The sequence below is a fragment of the Schistocerca serialis genome, chromosome 1, assembly GCF_023864345.2.
Source record: "Schistocerca serialis cubense isolate TAMUIC-IGC-003099 chromosome 1, iqSchSeri2.2, whole genome shotgun sequence".
NCBI classification, from domain to species: Eukaryota; Metazoa; Arthropoda; class Insecta; order Orthoptera; family Acrididae; genus Schistocerca; species Schistocerca serialis.
In genome coordinates this window covers 849,184,309-849,203,471 of record NC_064638.1, presented here as the reverse complement: position 1 = coordinate 849,203,471, position 19,163 = coordinate 849,184,309, and the positions used below count along the sequence as shown (strand labels likewise).

Here is a 19,163-nt window from a genome sequence, read left to right as displayed (position 1 = left end):
AGGAAAACTGATGCTTATGGTTTTTTGGGACGCACAGGATCCAGTACTGGAACATTATGGGGAAAGGAGCACAATAATAAACAGTGTTCGTTACAGTGAGATGCTTACTGCCGGGCTAAAGCCTGCAATTAGAAGCAAGCGCCGAGGATTGCTGTCAAAAGGTGCCCGTCAGCATACTGCTGCCCACACTGCTGGAACGCTCCAGAAACTCAAATTTGAAGTACTGGATCATTCTCCATATAGTCCTGATCTTGCCCCTTCTGACTATTACGTGTTTGTCCGCTCAAACAGGCAAGGGGCTGTCGATTTGCCTCGGACGAAGCAGTGAAAGAAGCGGTGCATTCCTAGCTAGCAGCTCAACCGAGAACCTTCCTTTATGAGGGCACCAGGAAGCTTTTACAACGATGGACCAAGTGAGTTGAAACGCAAGGAGACTATGTCGAAAAATGATGCTCTTGTGAGCTTCCTATTTGATTACAATAAAATTTTATAACTACTTTGCGGATAATAATTGACTTACCCTCGTAGTTGTGGTCTTCACTTCTAACACCCGCCTGATGCATCTCTTCACGCTAGTGCAGGACTCTCCATCTTTGGGTACCTACTGCACCCTACGTCTACTTGAACCTACTTACTGGTGTCAAGCCTTGGTCTCCCCCACACTTAGCTCCATGACGAACTTAGCCATTTCTTAATGCCTCATAATGTGCGCTAGCAACCCATCGCTTCTTTTAGTCAACTTGTGTCACGGATTTCTGGATTTCTTTTCTTCTGAATTCGATTCAATACCCTCTTATCAGTTACCCGGGCCTCCCATGTAACCTTCAACATTATTCACTAGTATCATACCAAATGCTTCTACTATCTTCTTCACTGTCTATCGTCCACGTATCAATTTCATAAAAGGTTCCACTCAAAACAATTACTTTTAGGTAACACTCAAATTTATATTACATGTAACCAATCAATTATTTTCGGCACAAGTTGCTTTGTATTACCAGTTTGCACTTTGTATCCTCTTTACTTCTGCTATCGTCAGTACCTCTGTTGCCCTAAAAGCAAAAATCATCTACTACAGTTTTTAGAAAGTCATTTCCTAATCTAATTATCTTGGCATTATCTGGTATAATTCAGCTACAGACCATTAACCTTGTTACACACACACACACACACACACACACACGAGTAATATCTGTTCTGTAGGAAAGTCTGACAGAACAGACACTACTGTATATATAAAGTCAGAACAGACAGCGTGGCAGCTCCATAACATCTGCTTCAGTGCGGATGCACTAATATCGTCCGACCTCCAAAGGGCATCAATAATTTGCAAGAATAGCGTTAATGGACGAGGGACGCTGCATTGCAGCGTGCGATAAGTTGGAAATTTGGCTCCGTCAGGGCTCTTGTCCGTATGGCCGGAGCGGTTAAGGCAACCGCTCGTGAGGTGCGGTAAATCTGGGTTCGAGTCCCGGGCCTGCACAAATTTTCAACTTTCGCCACTGCATTTCCAAAATGCCTTGTGCGGCTGGTAGTCACCAGTCTCCAACCCATTCTTTCCTTTTCGTTTCCATCCCTCTATTTCATATAAAACCTCTTCTGTCGATTTTCATCTTGTAACCTTTTTTCAAGACACTATCCATACCACTCGACTGCTCTTCTGCCTTCTCTGACAGAATTACAATGTCATCGGCAAACCTGGAACTTTTTATTTCTTCCTCTGTAGTTTAACTTCCTTTCCAATTTTCACCTTGGTTTGCTTCACTGATCACAGCGCCTCGCTCGGTTTCTAAGGGAAAGAGAAAGAGACGTGGAAGGAAGGCAGGCGTGAGAATCAGAGTGATTTCCGCAGTAACCAGTCTTGTTGGGCAGAGTCACCTGCTGAAAATACTCGCGCCGGTGACGATGCAGGGCCCCGTCACGGCGTAGGTGGAGGCCGTGGTGCGCGCCCGCTCCAAATAGAAAACTCGCCACCAGGGCGGTGAAATCATACGTGCTTCTCCCACACCGCATCCTCGCCGGGTGCGACTGTGGGTAGATAAGTCTGGTGGTGAGACAATTAAGAACGTCACTTTAACATTTTATTTCTCTAACTACGCTCCACCGATTTAAATTTCTTCATCCCATCGAGGAATTGTATCTCTGCAAAATGTTATGTAGGTGACTTTCTCGTCTGATAAAAATAGCTTCCCACCAGGTTTAATTTACTAGTTAAGAAATTACTTTATAGAACATTAAGGTGGATGAGGAACCGGTTCGAAAGCGAAATGTCGATTTTTCTCTGTCGTTAATGTTGGGAAGTACGGTACCAGTAAAGTCTTCATTCTTTAAAGAATCGTACTCCCTTCTAATCACTTTGCAAATGAGTTAATGTGTTAAATATTTGACATTAAGCATTTAAGCGAGAAAAAGTGTAAAAAAGGGATGGAAATTATGTTTAAAGTTAGATGAAAGTCGATAAGTGCTCTCATTACGAAACAATGAATGAGTCTAGTTTCTATAATTCGCACTCCATTTTAGGCAAATGCTAGTTTCTCACGCTTCTCACTGTTTAAGACGTCGTATCTCATGAACTTCAGGTCAAACTAAGATACGATTTTGCAGGTACATTTAAGTGGCATCTGCGGATCGTCACCATCTTGAACGGTTTCCACCCCAGGCTGGATCTGTTTGGAACATAAGCCTCGTCACCTAGTCCTGTTTTCCCACCATCTTTCTGCGTACACTCTGGTCCAGTAATCGCCTCTTTTTTCAACACACTTCTCCATACCATTCAGCTATCTATCCCTTGGTCTTCCTCTTGGTCGTTTCCTTCGCATCTCCATTTCACGTACTTTCTTGACAATCCTCTTGTTTTTCATTCTTTTTAAGTGTCTTACCATCTTAGACTTCGATGTATCTATTCTGCTCTGTAAGGGTTTTTCTTTTACTAATTCTCTTACCCATTCATTCCTCTACCATCTCTCCTTATTACTCCTATTCTGCTTCTGAAAACTTCATTTCATGAGCCTGTAATCTGCTTACATCTCTTTCCTTCATGAACCATATTTCAGATGTATAGGTCAGCAATGGTGCGTAACTTCTGTAAATGATTTCTTTTCTTTTTTGTGGGACGTCTTTTTTTTCAAGCCAGGCACCCAACACTTCGCAGAAATACGTCTGCTGTGTGCTACGATCATTTCCCCATTTCTTCCATTTTCCTCCATCACACTTCCGAAGTATTTGACACTTTCCACCTTCTTCAACTGTTCATCTTCAGTTCTTATTCCGCTAGTTGGCCTATGTCTGTTCCTAGTATAGCCAGGATATCACATTTGATTACATTACATTTCATTCCATACGATCCAGAAGAGTGGAGTAATCGTACTTGGAAGAGACAAAGGGATCAACGGGAATATTACTTTGATGGAGACCCCCTCAAAGTCGTAGACAGTTTCACTTATTTAGGAAGTGAAATATCTAGTAATGGAAGAATAACTAACGAAATTAATCGGGAGGTTACAGAAGGGAGGCAATTTCTGCCAAACAATAAAACACCTGATTTGGAATAAGGAACCTTCAGAACAAGCAAATCTCCTTATGTATAAGAGTTATTACTTCCCTATTGTCAGCTATGGAGAAGAAACATGGACAATGACAGAAAGGGACTGGAGCAGACTGCAAGCAGGGGAAAAGAAATTTCTCAGAGCAGTTAAGGGGAAAACAAGAATGGACAGAGTAAGGATCGTAGATATCAGAAAGGACCTTAAACAAGAAAGTATGAGAGAAGACATTGAAAAAAAGAGATTAAGATGGTATGGGCATGTTAAGAGGATGTGTGGCCAGAGACACCCCAAAATTATGGAAGAACTAAAGATGCATGGAAAAAGACCTAGAGGGCGCCCAAGAACACGGTGCAAAACGGGAGTGAGAGTATCTGTGGAAAGGAGAGGTGTGACCTGGCAGCAAGTGGAGGAAGAAAAGTGGTGGGAGGACCGAGCGAAATGGAGAGGACTCGTCAGCACCCTGACCCGGCAAGAGCTGGAGCGGGATCCGGATACATACGTACGCTCTCGCTGTTTCTTCGCAGGCGTCCAACTGCTCCTGAATCTCCTCGTCCCTGTCTCGCCAGATCATCAAGTCATCCGCGAACGCCATTGCCTGTACATGTACATATATGTTGTATATGTCTGTCTGTAACATGTTGCGTGAATAGTTAAAGGGTAAAGAAGTAATAAATTAAAGCGTCATGCCTGAAGCGGATGTTTTACTCAATGAATAGCGAAAATATAGTAAGCGATAAACTTTCTTGGTTTCATTATTTTGGGGAGGGGTGTAAGCAAGAAAAAGGTTCGTAGACATATGAAATTGGGTGTAAAGTTCGTTGCGAACCACGAAGTGCTCTCATTGCCAAATAATAGATGAATATAGTAAGGGTATTTGCACGCTGTGAGTTACGCTGTCTTGTGACATATAAACAGTTTCTAACAATAATATTTCTCTTCCAATGTTAAACCTTCAACATACAACTATACCTCCTTATGAGTAGATTAATATAACATTTTAAATTTTTAAATTCGGCAAATAAGTATATGAAATCCTGAAAATCAAATTTTCTTTGCCTCTGGAAGCCCTTAGATAGGCTGCCTGCTACCATGAGTCATGAACGGATTACCCTCTTAATGACATACCACAGCCTTGTATGGAAGTGAGATGTGGACGATAAACAGTTTAGACAAAAAAAGAATAGAAACTTTTGAAATGTGGCGCTAGAGAAGAATTTTAAAGATTATAATGCGTGGGTCGAATTACTGATGACATGGTACTCGATCAAGTTGGGAAAATAAGGAATTTATGCCATAACTTGATTAAAAGAAGGCTTCACTTGATAGGATGCATAATCAGATATTGAGTAATACTGAAGGTGGTAATGGAGGGAAGTGTGTGAGGAGGGTGGAGTAAAAGTTGTAGAGGAAGATCAACAGTCGGCTACCATGGCCATGTTCAAACGCATGTAGGCTGGTGAGCCCAGACATTATGATCACCACCTTAACAGCTTTTTGGCCCACATTTGGAACGCAGTACAGCTGCGATTTAATGTGGCATGGATCCGATAAGTCCTTGGTAGATTTCCAGAGGTAAACGGCACTAGATGTCTTCGCACAGATCACACAATTCCCATAAATCACTTAACGCTGGTTTATGGGCGCGAAGATGGAACCTTATAGAGTCCCACATGTGTCCCATAGCGTTTGTTTGTTTGGTTGGTTAATTGGCTGACTCGAGGAGGGGACCAAAGAGTGAGGTAATTTGCCCCATGTTCTGAAGTGGCGGAAACCGAGGGAGGAACAACACAAACAGCACAGTCTAGTCAGGAGGAAGAGAAAACTGGCAAACAAAGAGGTAAAAGGAACATCGGGGCAGCAGAAAGATGAAAGAACAGGAAGGGGGTGGTGGGAAATGGGGAGAGCAGGGGTGGCTCAGAAACGCTACGCACATTAGGGCATGAGCACCGCCACCGACCTGTCCTGACCCCACAAAATACACCATGATCACAACTCAGCGGAGACACCAGGAGAAGACACAGGAAAGAGCCAGGAGAAGACACAAGAAAGAGCAGGTAAAACACATGGAAAAAAGGCTGTGAGAACCTGGCCAGTGTGGAAACAATGCCAAGGCCTCCATAACCAACGCCAACACTGAGTTATTTCAAGCCCAGAGGAAAATGCAAGTACTTAAACTTGAGAGGACAAGCCGCTTTTGAAAAAGAAACTGAAGACAAACATAACCATGCAAGGGTGGAATTCTTACACCTGGGACAAGGAAGGTGGGAGGGCACATTTAGTGTACAGGGCCAAAAGATAGAGGCAGTCCAGCAAAATAAGGATCACAGCGAGGGGAGCCCCACAACTACAATGCGTAGCAGCTTAATGAGGAGCAAAAAGCCATGGGTCAACATAGTACGACCGATACAAAGACGGCAGAGGATCGTAGATTCCCGCCAGGAGAGGCGGAGGAAAGAACATCATGAGGTGGGAGTCTCCATGAGTGCATGAAAACAGGGGGTAGCCTCCTAAAAGTCAACCCACAATTCAGTAAAAAGGGATTTGACACGAAGCCGCAAATTCGCCCCAGAGAAGTCATGGAAAGTGGAGGGTAAGCCACCCTCCCTCGTCCCCAGCCAGTCGATCAGCAAGTTCATTACCTGGGGTATCTACAAGGCTGGGAACCCATAGAAAATCAAGTCTCAGTATGTCCATCTCTGAAACGATGGTTGCGGGACTCGGCTTTTCGATACAGGATGTCAAATTAAAAGCCTTTCAGCCATCTAAATTTTCAACGTTTTACTGCGCCATCTTCAGGCCCCTGACCGACGTGTCGAGAGATTCTACCTCGGTTGTGATCAAAACGGGGGCCTGCAACACTGGCAATAGTAGATTTTTAGTATAGCGATCATTTCTCATCTGCCTACTGTAACCTGATGATGGTTGAAGTGAAAAATGCCAAAACTGGTTGCCAAATAAATAAGGTTGGAAACTAGACATCCCATTGGAAATCAATCGTACAAGCAGCATCAACAAGATTGGCGAGACGTTCGTGGATAGCAGAGACCGACGGGTGGCAGGAAAAACATCAAGCGACAGCCTGAAGGCCATTCGTTGAGTCTGAACATAACAAAACTCGGGTGAGGGAGGACTGTTTAATGAAGCAGAGGGTTTTCATCATAAACATAACTGGTTGAATTTACGAAAACAGCCAGCCTTCAGATGATGGATTCGGGGTAACCAAGAAAGATTGCTGTTAAAAAGAAGACCCAAGAGACAGAACAGAGGGACCACGGTTAGGTGTTGGGGATCAAGACAGAGCTCCAGATCAGAATGGACTGCAGTACAGCAACAGAAAGCACAACCCTCGACTTAAGGAGAGAGAATTGAAAACTATGCGAGAGTATTCATGCAGAAGCACGCCAGTTGGCACCCTGGAGCTGTCGCGCCACAGAGGCTGCCGAGTGGGAGCTAGCCCAAATACAGAAATCATACATATACAAAACAGGGGTGATCAATGGTCGGGTGGAGGCCACAAGTCCATTAATGGCTGTGAGAAAAAGGAAATTCAACACAGAGCCCTGTGGAACGCCATGCTTTTTAATCTGTGGAGGGCCGAGAACAATACGAACGCCTGGAATGGAAGACTGCCTCTGACAACCTTGGAGGGTGTGAGGTGTAGCCCAAACCTGTGACAAAGGGACAGAAGAACCTAGGGAGGAGACAAAGCATTCCCAACACACTCGCATCCTCTGTTTTATTTAGTGTGTCTTGGCGTGAAGACATTTGAAGGTAATAAGACCAGTGGAGGACAGGTGCCGCTTCAGATGTTGCAAGGCGCGACGACGATCACGGACGGCAGTGGCAATGGCCATGATCCACCACAGAACTGGTTGACGGCAAACGAGGCCCGTCGAGCAGGTAAACTCAATGCTGGCAGTGCGAATTATCTTATTGGTCAGATCACGATGACTTCAGCAATATAGCCTGACAAAGAAGGTGTGAACAAGACCTCGGAGGTATATAGAGGCTAAACAGCGCAACGGAAAGTTCAGTAGAGTAACCTGGCCATCGGAAAGAGGGAAGGAAATGAGATTATCAACAGAAAGTGGTCACTATCGCAGAGGTCATCGTGTGGCGGCCATTGTATGGAAGGAAGAAGGGGACAGGATGTTAGAGAAAGATCAATGGCAGAGTAAGTGCCATATGTGTCACTAAAATGATAAGGGGTATCATCATTAAGAAGGCACAAGTTGTGATCTGCAAGAGATTGGTCAATGAGGAGCCCCTAACTAGTTGAAAAAGCACTGGCTCACAAAGTGTGACAGGCATTAAAATCCCCAAGGAGGAGGAAGGGAGGGAGGGGAGGGGAGGGGATTTTCTGAATGAGGGCAGTTAGGTCAGCAGGTATAGGTGGAGTTACAGATTGTAAACGATGGCCACAGAGTCCAACAAGTGGACCCAGATGGCAACTGCTTCCAATGTGGTACGAAGGGGGATCCAAGTATAATATCACCCATATGGAGCAACGTGCAAACGCCACCAGAAGCCCTCAAAGGGCTGACCTTGTTCCTCTACAAAGCATGGAATCCATGAAGGGTCGGTGAGTGATCATCATAAAATGATATTCCTGGAGAATGATACAAGCTGTCAAGTAAAACGAAATAATGGATTCGTAGCTCTGGGAGATGGTGATAGTATCCTATTACAGTTCAATTGAATAAGCACGGAACAGGGATCCAAATAGGAGGTGAATGTGCTGGAGCCAATCATACTGTGATGTTACCAACCATTGCCAATGAGGACAGGGTGACATGCATAAATAAGAGGTCGCTTTCATGTGTCAAGGAGGGCAGGATATGGAGAGACAGTAGGCTTCTGTAAGATCTGTAACTGAAAGAGAGCAGGTGACCTTGGGGCACACAGACTGTGTGTACCTTGGATGAGCTGTGGCAGCAGGCCTCCAGCCTGGGAGAATCCAGGGGGAGGGGTCCTCGGAGGGGGCCCCTCACCAGGGGGTGCTGAAGAAGGGGGACATTTCTCAGGCCAGAGAGGGGGAATGGCACCTGCTGGGGAGGGTATGGGAGCTGCATGGGAAGGGAGGAGAAGAAGGGGTAGGACTGGGGTAAGGGGAAGGGAGGAGTGGGAAAGGATATAACAGAGGCAAAGATAGAAGTCATCAACACAGAGTGAAGCTGCTCATATTTCAGATGAGCCTCAGTGTAGGACAAGCGATCAGGGGACTTATACTCCTCTATCTTGTTTTCCTACTTATAAATGTGAGAGTGTGGAGAGTGATAGTCATGACAATTAACATGCACGAATGGAGAACACAGAGGTGCTCTTCATGGAGTGGGTGTCCACATTCACCACATAGAGGGACTGCCTTACAGCAGGACAACATGTGCCCAAAACGCAAGCACCAAAAACTCATGGGTGGTGGGATGTATGGCTTCCCATCACACCAATAAAACATAACCTTGACCTTTTCGAGGAGGGTAACTGCCTCAAATGCCAGAATAAAATCGCCAGTGTCAGTGCAATTGTCCTTACAGCCTTTCTGAATACGCCAAACAAAATGAACATCCCATCATACCAGATTGACACGGAGTTCCTCATCAGTTTGAAGGTTGAGGTCCCTATGAAAAATGACTCTCTGAATCATATTCAAAGCATGAAGGGCTGCAGACTTGGTGGCAGAGATTTTTATCAACAGCGAACCTGACTGCATTTTACTAAGAGACTCCACATTTCCAAACTTGTCTTCGATATTTGCCACATAAAATGACGGCTTGGTGGCGATGAACGTGTGCCCATCAGTCCTAGTGCAGACCAGGTAGCAGGTAAAGTGTTTCACTCCAATCTGACGAGGTTGACCCTTCTCCCAGACTATAGCCAGGGAAGGGAAGGTCATAGGATAACGAGCAACATTAAATGATCCATTACCAACTGAAGGGACAGCCACAGAAGAACACCCACTTTTTGCAGCTCCACAGCTTCATACATTTCATATGCAAAGAATGCCTCCTGATACCACCCACTCCGATCAGGGCCCTGCCCCCCGCCCCCCCCCCCCCCCCACCCAATAGGCGTCACCGAGCCACAACAAGGGCCATTTGGCACAGTGGCCATTCCCAAGATTTCCAATGCCCCAGAATAGCAAGCACCCACTCCTTGGCATACGGAGGGGGGGGGGGGGGGGGGGGGGGAGGAGTGCGGCGGCAACAGTTCAGGTATCAGAAGCGTGGTCTCTGTGTTGTAAGGGGGCTCACCCAGATGGGTACATAACAGCCCCACCATATGGACTGGCTACACGTCCTGGCGTTCTAGTGGGATGGAGGGGACCTACAGCAGAAGATTTAAGAGGGAGGGAGTTCTTTCCCAAATGTGTCACACTACAGAGATAAAATTTAGAAGTGGAAGTCAAACTCCAAAAGGGGACCAAAAATGCCAAAAAAGGAAGGGTGAAAAGGAAAAGGCAAAGGGAACAATTACCAGAAGGAATACAAGATACCAGGTGCACAGCCAGATCGACACAAGTCAGAACACCGAGAGAGGGGAAGGATGGGGCAGAGGGGAAGGAACGAGGACAGGGAGGGAGGGAGGAGCGCTGGGAAGGAAATCAGCCCGGGAAGAAAGAATGGGCCGCTATAGCTCAGGGCCCCTTATGCGCCACAGATGAATTCACGGAAGAACCGTGAACCCCCTGAGGGGGGGGGGGAGGAGGGGGGGGGACGAGTCGCGACAGAAACTGTAGACAACCGCTGTGGTTCTAAATTAGAGTTCTGTGCCTATCTGGACTTGAAAATAACTTGAAGAGTCACCGCCGTCTAACAGAGAGACGACATGCCTAATGTGCATGACAGATAGTACTAATACGATAAAATTGCACTATGTGATGCTGCGACATAAAAAAAAACAAGTAGAAAAATCGAACCTTGTATATCAACAAAGATGAGACGTAATTTCATTTTTCACGAGTATCTGCCTGTATAGTCAATGTGGAACTCTTATGTGGTCGAATGAACTGCTGCGATGTTCATTAACGACCACTAAATCCCAAAACAATTTTGTCTGAGGCAATCAAATATGAAGAACTGCAACGAGGATGGAGCAAGCAATTCTCGAAGGTATGCATGCATACGCCGCAAAATGTGGGTATTAGTAATGCGAAGTAAAGTGACGAAGTCATTCATAAAAAGATAAGAATTCGACTCTACTTCCAAAATATCACGAAAGGAAGCTTTAAAAAAACATTAATACGACGATGGTTTCTAAAGAGGGAGGTCAAGATTTTCTCCTGTTTACTCTCTTTCAAGAGCGAAATTTGCCTCCAACAACATACGGTGGACAATACTTTGAATACTTCGTTTTAATTATTCATATTTGGCATTCGGTCGTCATCATGCTGCCTTCCATCGTAAATTTAATGTCACCGCACACACATAAACACATACTTTACAATAAGTGTAATTAGATACACTAACTTAGCTGGGAAGGTATAAGGAAGGAAACGAGCCGTGACGCATTCAAGAAAACCACACAGGCAAAGCATCTGCGATGATTTTGGGAAATCATGGAAAATCTGAACCTGCTTAATCGTCTGAGTATCTCTGCAACGAGACACCAGTGACTTAATCACTACGCCAACTTGTCAACTTTTCACTGAAACATTGTCAACTCGTGACCGTGTCAGTAGACACTCCAGGGTATAAATCGGAGATCAGTTGCAGCTGCTTTGCTGCAGGGAAAAATCTTGTATGAAACCGTGTATCACCTACAGCCGCCAGACAGCACGATGTCTATGGACAGTCCCATCAACTAACCCCTTCCTTGCTCCCACCTCACCGCAGAGGAGCTACGAGACGACGCAAAATAACGAGGCGTACCGCAGTTTATTCAAAGTCTCGCACGTCTCTCGCTCAGACCAAACGACGATTTAAACAGCACTCTAACGGAATTACGTGACTCGCTTAACGACCAACGCAATTCGTATGCAACATGCTTAATCAGATACCAACTGACACACACACACACACACACACACACACACACACACACACACAGCGCGCGCACGTAGAACTTAAAGAGCCCAAGGAACACGCTACGACTTACTAAAGAGGAAATAAAACATTTCTTCTGTCTGGAAAACCAAAAGACGTTTCCAACTAAAGACGTGCCGCTATGGCACACAGGCAAGCAAACATTCATTTAACAGTTAATAATAACAGGTTCTTCGCCAAGCACTCTAGAGAGACGTAATAAACAGAAAAAGAGGAGAATAGGACTGATAAACACGAATAGAGAGATTCAATTCAATTTAATGTTTACATCATTAGAAGTTGGTCCTCTGATCTCTAACACCGGCCATAAATTTTACAATGTTGTTGTCATACGTAGTGGTGGTGGTTAGTGTTTAACGTCCCGTCGACAACGAGGTCATTCGAGACGGAGCGCAAGCTCGGGTTAGGGAAGGATTGGGAAGGAAATCGGCATTTGCCTGAAACGATTTAGGGAAATCTCGGAAAACCTAAATCAGGATGGCCGGAGACGGGATTGAACCGTCGTCCTCCCGAATGCGAGTCCAGTGTGCTAACCACTGCGCCACCTCGCTCGGTTTGTCATACGTGCTTTACATTCCTTCAACAGTGTTTCGTTAACAATAAAGAGCCATAATATCTAACAAAGAAATGAAACAAAAGTTTATATGATATAGGGAAAATGTATCTAGCTAAACAACTTGCCTTTTAAATTATTACCTAAAATTTTATTAAATAAATGACTGTTTTTTATTACCTTGGTAGTACTTGACCATAGCCAAGCATGTATTAACTGTACATAGCGTTACATTTAAAATTATTACTTTTATAATACCGTAAAATGTCTGCCTTAGTATTCTTCTGTACCAATAATCTCGATGCCTAGGGGTATTCATACCCATGTGGATGGCCAGATCTATCCACACTGCGTACTGAAATCAGCTCTTAAGATTTCAGTGTTCCCTTAAGAGAACACAATGTATTTTAGTCCTAGTTACTGCATGAGTTTTTAAGTTATTTAAAATTTTGCGTGGTATCGCCTTTATTGTTCTGGTAAAGCATAGTATGAAAGCCTTCATACTATGATCGCCTTTATTGCCTTCTAGGAGGGACTCTTGTTCATTTAAAACTGCTGCATCGCACTCTACACCGTGTTCCTTCTCTCTTCGATGAAAGGCTGATACCCACAAATAACGCCAGGGTTCGTTGTAACGGCAATTAGAGGTCCAGGAAATAAGTGTGTTCTCAGTATCGAAGTAACACATTATGTTTACCTTCTCGTACGAGCTGGTTCTTCGGACCTATTGATGTTCGGTCGATATTCAAGTTGTGCAATTTGACAGGTATAATTGTAGAAACGACTACATTTGTGTACCAGTTGCAATAATATAAACTTTACGTAAATTGAAGGTCGAGGGGGGAGAAAGGAAATGGAAGGGAAGGGAAGGAACTAATGATAACAGCTGCATTGGGACTTTATGCGGAAGCGGCGGCGAAAATTTGTGTCGCACTGGGACTCGAACCTGGGATCTCCTGCTTAGTACGTGCTTGCGTTAACCACTGCGCCAACCGGACACAGTGTAAATTGCAAATGCGAAAACAATATCGGAACACTCTCCGGTCGACTAAGATTTCCACCTAGCGTCACCACTTACCTGCAATCCCCATTCACGTCCTCCGGGCTCACTAATTTCAAATTCTTGCTGGGGACCGAACGTAATTATACATCCGCACTGATGGTTATGGGTCATGGATTCATAGCCCATCGAGGCGTGTCAGTTATATCAATGAGTAGTGCTGTTCTTTCGGACATGTCCGTATAATGTTCATATAATATTAACTCTACTCGGTATATTCAGATATATATATTCTACTAGCACTTAATTTTTTTTATATCGATGAAGATTGGGTGCTGAATTCTAAGCTGAAAAATTAGTGGAAATATCTTTCTTTACAACAGGGTATCTAACACTTTACCATAAATCGGCTGCAAGAACACCACTGTACAAACTTCGACAGAGTCCTCCAAAAAATATCATCTGCCTCGTATAACAGAGTTGAATTTTGGGGTTTCAGAGCAATGGTGCACTTGTGTAGCCTTGAGGGCAGCCCTTTATAGAGGATTCTGGTTGTTTCCAATCCGTAAGCCAATGGGCGGTAGGTTCTCACACGACAAACACCTTTGTAGATGCTCGAACATGGCAGGGAAGTATGGCTTATAAAAACGGACTGCTATGTCGACCATGATTACACCTGTGTACAGTCAGACGATTGCTACAACCACGTCACTTAAAGATTTTTTCCGGGCCCGTATTGTCTTTCAGTAAGCGTCACGAGCTGTGTGTGCTTCACACAACAGACGCCCTTGGATCTTGACCGAAGCGCTCAGACAACAAATAGGTCTGTAGCTTTTCAGTACTGTATGATATTTATTACTTCCATTTCTGAAACCGGCTATCCGGGATATTTTGAGATCGATGAGGTTCTTATTTGTTCGTACTGCCTTTCTCAGCATTAGCGTCAAATAAGACAGGTAAATCTATCCACACCATTTCTAGGTAGACGCCATCCAGAGATGGGACCTTACTATTTTTGAGCTTTTAAACAGCGCAGGTACTTCTCCCTCGGAAAGGCAAAGGCTTACAGTTACCGTACTCCTCTTCTAGGTTCCCTGGATGTAGTCTTCAAAGAGGATCAAACCTAGTAAAGCAATGCGGTCTTCAAATAAAGCTTCCGGCTCTGAACAGCTTTACTTTACTGACCATCCATTCTAAAGCACAATGTATAAACAATCACATCTTCTTATCAGTTATTTCACTCGGCTTTCGTTGCACTCAAGAGAAAAATGAAGGAAGATCTTGGTTTTACGTCCGTCCACTACAAAGTCATTAAAGATGGCAGAAGCTCCAGTTCTGAACAGCCCGAGACGGGATCGGTTTTCGTGATTTTGTCGCTGTCCACCGCCCATTGGTCAGGTGAACGAATATCGCCTGGACGCTCAAGATTTCCTTTCTCTCTTTCCCTGTCCTTACTGTGACGTGGTAGTCAAATGTTACAGACCTTCCAATGTGCCTCCTAATCGCCGTGCACTCAACTCTACATCACGTAACTGCAAAGTGTGCGGACTGTTCCTTAAGTTTTGTTATAATATAGTTTCATTATCACATAAGCGACACAGAAACAGGGACAAAAAAGTTCGCACGTCGAGCTCTTCCAGCACGTCTCTTCCAACTACAAGCTGTCTAATGCGTTACAAAATCAGTCTGTGGTAAGATTACTTATGATATTACGTGTCTATCAAGCACAGGCTACCCAACAGACTAGAGAACCATGTGATGTAATATTTAAATATTACTGGATACCATAGACACTGCCCGACTGAAGCAGTAGGGTTAAGGTTCAGTAAAATAGCTGCTTACCTTTAAGTAGTTGCGCAGTTTCTCGTGCTATTGCGTGGGTCTTGGGAACAGCAGGTCGGATCGAACCTGTAAAGTGACAGAAAAGGATTACATTTACAAATATGTCCTCCTTTATGATGCTTATGTCATATTAGGCCTCAAACAAAACATTTGTTAATGTCAGTTACAAGATTCTCACGAATAACAAGTACTTTTCCAGGAGCATAAATGTTTGTATTTAGGTTCATCATTTCGTCGTATTTATGAGTTTTACAGGTGACCAGACTGAAAAGTGCCTACATTTTCCCCATAAATTTATACGTTGGAATCGTTCGACGTCACGTGATTATCATTTTCTTCCGTTGTTACAGCTGCGGTTGTTTATGATCTACAGTGTCCTATAGTAACCAATGGTTGTCGACAGTAATTTTTGATGATAATCGCAAGTTTTTTATTATTAATTTTATTACTAAACCATGGTTTTCAAACTGTTTGGGTCCACGGCTCCCTTGATCTGAACATAAACACCTGCGGCTCCTTTCACATATGACATTTGATTCGAAGTGCGGGGTACTTTAAGTTTCGAAAAAAAAAAAAAAAAAAAAAGGAATTGAGCAGCTTTTTCTTTATTTATTGTTGACAAAACACATTTTAATCAACTTTAAATGTCATTCTTGGAACGAAATCAATAGAGAGAATGAACTTGCTTTTTTTCATGATGGGTTTTTCAAGTCTCGGCACAAGATTTGAAACTGCGACTCGCATCTCTTCGTCCACGTTCATTCGCGAACTGTATTTCATGATGATAACTGTCAATGCTAAAAAACCTACCTTACGTAGGTAGGATGTTGCAAGAAGTATGAAAACTCGTAGGGCCCTGTTACCTACTTGTGGGTATTCCACCTCCACAAAGTTCAAAATTACAAACAGTGATTAGGAAACAGACTTCGATTTCAATGTGGAGTCCGAATAAGTTCTTCAGTAGTGTGGAAATAAAGTACTGGGAGGATTTCTGATCCAGTTAATCCGCTTCTTTTGGAAAGCAGCTGTTTTAGAAAGTAAACGCTGATTTCAATTAAATGATGCACAAACATGGGACTTCGTTTATTCACTCACCTGAAAGTCACTGTCTTCTACTAACACCGCCTATAGTGCAGGGTAAACGTTATGTACGAGTACAATCAAGCTCCCACAATACCAGACTGTCATGTTCCACGCTGCTGGCACACTGTAAATCACTACTAGCGCAAACCTTTTTCGTTTAATCAGAAGGCAAATAAACCAAATCATTATTTTTATGAAATCAACGAGAAGCCCGTACTGTGAGGCTGTGCAAGCCGCGACGAACAATTTGAAAACCGTTGCACTATGCGAAATAAAAGCTGTATTCCTTGGACTTCACGAGAACGCAGATCGAACTGATCATTGGCAGAATACGAACTGATCATTGGCGAAAGTGTGACTACCATTTCACTAAGAGCAAACAAGTCCCATATCGTAGCAACAGATTACTGGTATGTCCTACGTATTTATCTAACAAGGACGACAGACTTACGTAGTCGACATATGGCGGGCGGCACAATGAAATGAATGAGAATTTTGGCCGTGCTTCTTCAGCACGCCTAACAAAAGGGAAACGGGGGAGAAAAAATATAATGAACGGAAGTCGACGGACCTCTGCAGATAACGGAACTACTGGGCTTAATTAAAAAGCCGCCCCACTGCAGCAACGGATAAATTTCTTATAGAAAACGACAACTATGTAACACAAAACATCAGAAGATAGTAGGTCCTACTCAGAAAACGGGTGTTTTCTGCGTCCTCTACAGCACAGTGACGTCTTGTCCGAAAATATGTTATGATAAAGATTTCACACAAAAAGTTCTAAGACCGTTTACAGCGGTAGCTAAGATGGACTGTTCATCGACGGGTTCCTAGTGTAGGTGGAAAAATACTTGCGCGTCTTTCGATTTGCTTCATCCATGCGTCAGATTGAGCACAAGCGCAACACCTTCGGAAGTTCAAATGGTTCATATGGCTCTGAGCACTATGGGACTTAACTTCTGAGGTCATCAGTCCCCTGGAACGTAGAACTACTTAAACCTAACTAACCTAAGGACATCACACACATCCATGCCCGAGGCAGGATTCGGACCTGCGACCGTATCGGTCGCACGGTTCCAGACTGTAGCGCCTAGAACCGCTCGTCCACCCGGCCGGCTTTATGAGAAGTAACTGCAATTCAAGGTGATCGATAGTCAGGTGCACTCACTTCCCCCTTTTCCCGCCTCCGTCCCCGGGGGAATGTTCTCGGATGGGGAAGGAAATATGCGGAGATCTTGTACGAGAAACCATTCGCTCCAAGTGATTTAGGAAAGTTTACTTGAATCCCACTCGCACCGAATACCAGTCCAACGTGTTAATAACACAAAATAGTTTTGTCTACATAACTATAAGATGCTTTAAATTCACATCAAATTTTTTGCTGTGGTGACAATGTCATGGGATAGCAATATGCACATATACAGATGGCGGTAGTATCGCGTACGTAAGGTATAAAAGGGCAGTGTATTGGCGGAGCTGTCATTTGTACTCGCGTGATTCCTGTGAAAAGGTTTCCGACGTGATTACGGGCTCACGACGGGAATTAACAGACTGAATGTGGATTGGTACTTAGAGCTACACGCATGGGACATTCCATTTCGGAAGTCGTTACGGAATTCGATGTTCCGAGATCCACAGCGTCAAGAGTTTGCTCAGAATACCAAATTTCAGGCATTTCCTCTCACCACGGACAACGCAGTGTTCGACGGTATTCACTTAACGACCGAGAGCAGCAGCGTTTGCGTACTGTTGTCAGAGCTAACAGACAAGCAACAATGCGTGAAATAACCGCAGAAATCCATGTGGGACGTACGACGAACATATCCGTTAGGATAGAGCGGCGAAATTTTGCGTTAACGGGCTATACCAGCAGCCTTTGCTAACAGCGAGACATCGCCTGCAGATATTTGGCTGGAACCCAGACGACTGGTAAACCGTGGCCTGGTCCGATGAGTTCCGATTTCAGTTGGTAAGAACTGATGGTGGGGTTCGAGTATGACGGAGATCCCATGAAGCCATGGACCCAAGTTGTTAACAACACACTGTGCAAGCTGGTGGTGGCTCCATAATGGTGTGGGCCGTGTTTGCAAGAAATGCATTGGGCTCTCTCGTCCAGCTGAATCGATCATTAACAGGAAATGGTTATGTTCGGCTACTTGGAGACCATTTTCACCTCTTCATGGATTTCATGTTCCCAAATACGCCAGCGGGCCACAATTTCGCGATTGGTTTGAAGAACATTCTGGACAATTCGAAAGAATGGTTTGTCCATCCAGATCACACACCATGAATCCCATCGAACATTTGCCGGCCGCTGTGGCCGAGCGGTTCTATGCTCTTCAGTTCGGAACCGCGCTACTGCTATTGTCGCAGGTTCGAATTCTGCACCGGGCATGGATGTGAGTGATGTCCTTAGGCTGGTTAGGTTTAAGTAGTCCCAAGTCTAGGGGACTGATGACCTCAGATGTTAAGTCCCATCGTGCTTAGAGTCATTTGAACCATTGAACCATCGAACATTTATGGGATACAATCGATAGGTCAGTTCGTGCGCAAAATCCTGCACCGGGAACGCTCAATACTTCTTCACGAGACATTCAACGACTTTTGAGTCCATGCCACATAGAGTTGTTGCACTACGCCGGGCGTATGGAGGTCCGACACGATGTTAGAAAGTATCTCACGACTTGTGTCACCTCAGTATAGTTTAAGGTCCATATTCTGGCGATACAGAACTTGGCGAGGGTAGTCGTATTTCCTGTAACGACAGTTCTCTGCAGGTAATAGTGCAATAGCGTGGTATCAAATCTGGGAAGTATAATACTCAGCCGGCCGGTGTGGCCAAGCGGTTAAAGGCGCTACAGCCTGGAACCGCGTGGCCGCTACGGTCGCAGGTTCGAATCCTGCCTCGGGCACGGATGTGTTGTGATGTCCTTAGGTTAGTTAGGTTTAAGTAGTTCTAAGTTCTAGGGGACTGATGACCTTAGAAGTTAAGTCCTATAGTGCTCAGAGCCAGCCTATAATACTCAATTTGCCAACAGGAGTAATCAAATCCATTATCAACCAATTCGTAAGTACCTGTTTAGATGTAACTTATAAAT

At 44.4% G+C, this 19,163-nt stretch overlaps 1 protein-coding gene across 4 annotated transcripts in view; it reads right to left on the bottom strand.

Annotated features, from left to right (window-relative positions):
• Positions 1-19,163, bottom strand: part of LOC126485121 (CAP-Gly domain-containing linker protein 1) — a 552,921-nt gene that overhangs the window by 414,415 nt on the left and 119,343 nt on the right. For all 4 annotated transcript variants that reach the window (XM_050108759.1, XM_050108769.1, XM_050108776.1 and 1 more), the window contains exon 2: positions 14,983-15,048. The gene's annotated coding sequence lies outside the window, so the exon portion shown is untranslated. The remainder of the gene's footprint in view (positions 1-14,982; positions 15,049-19,163) is intronic.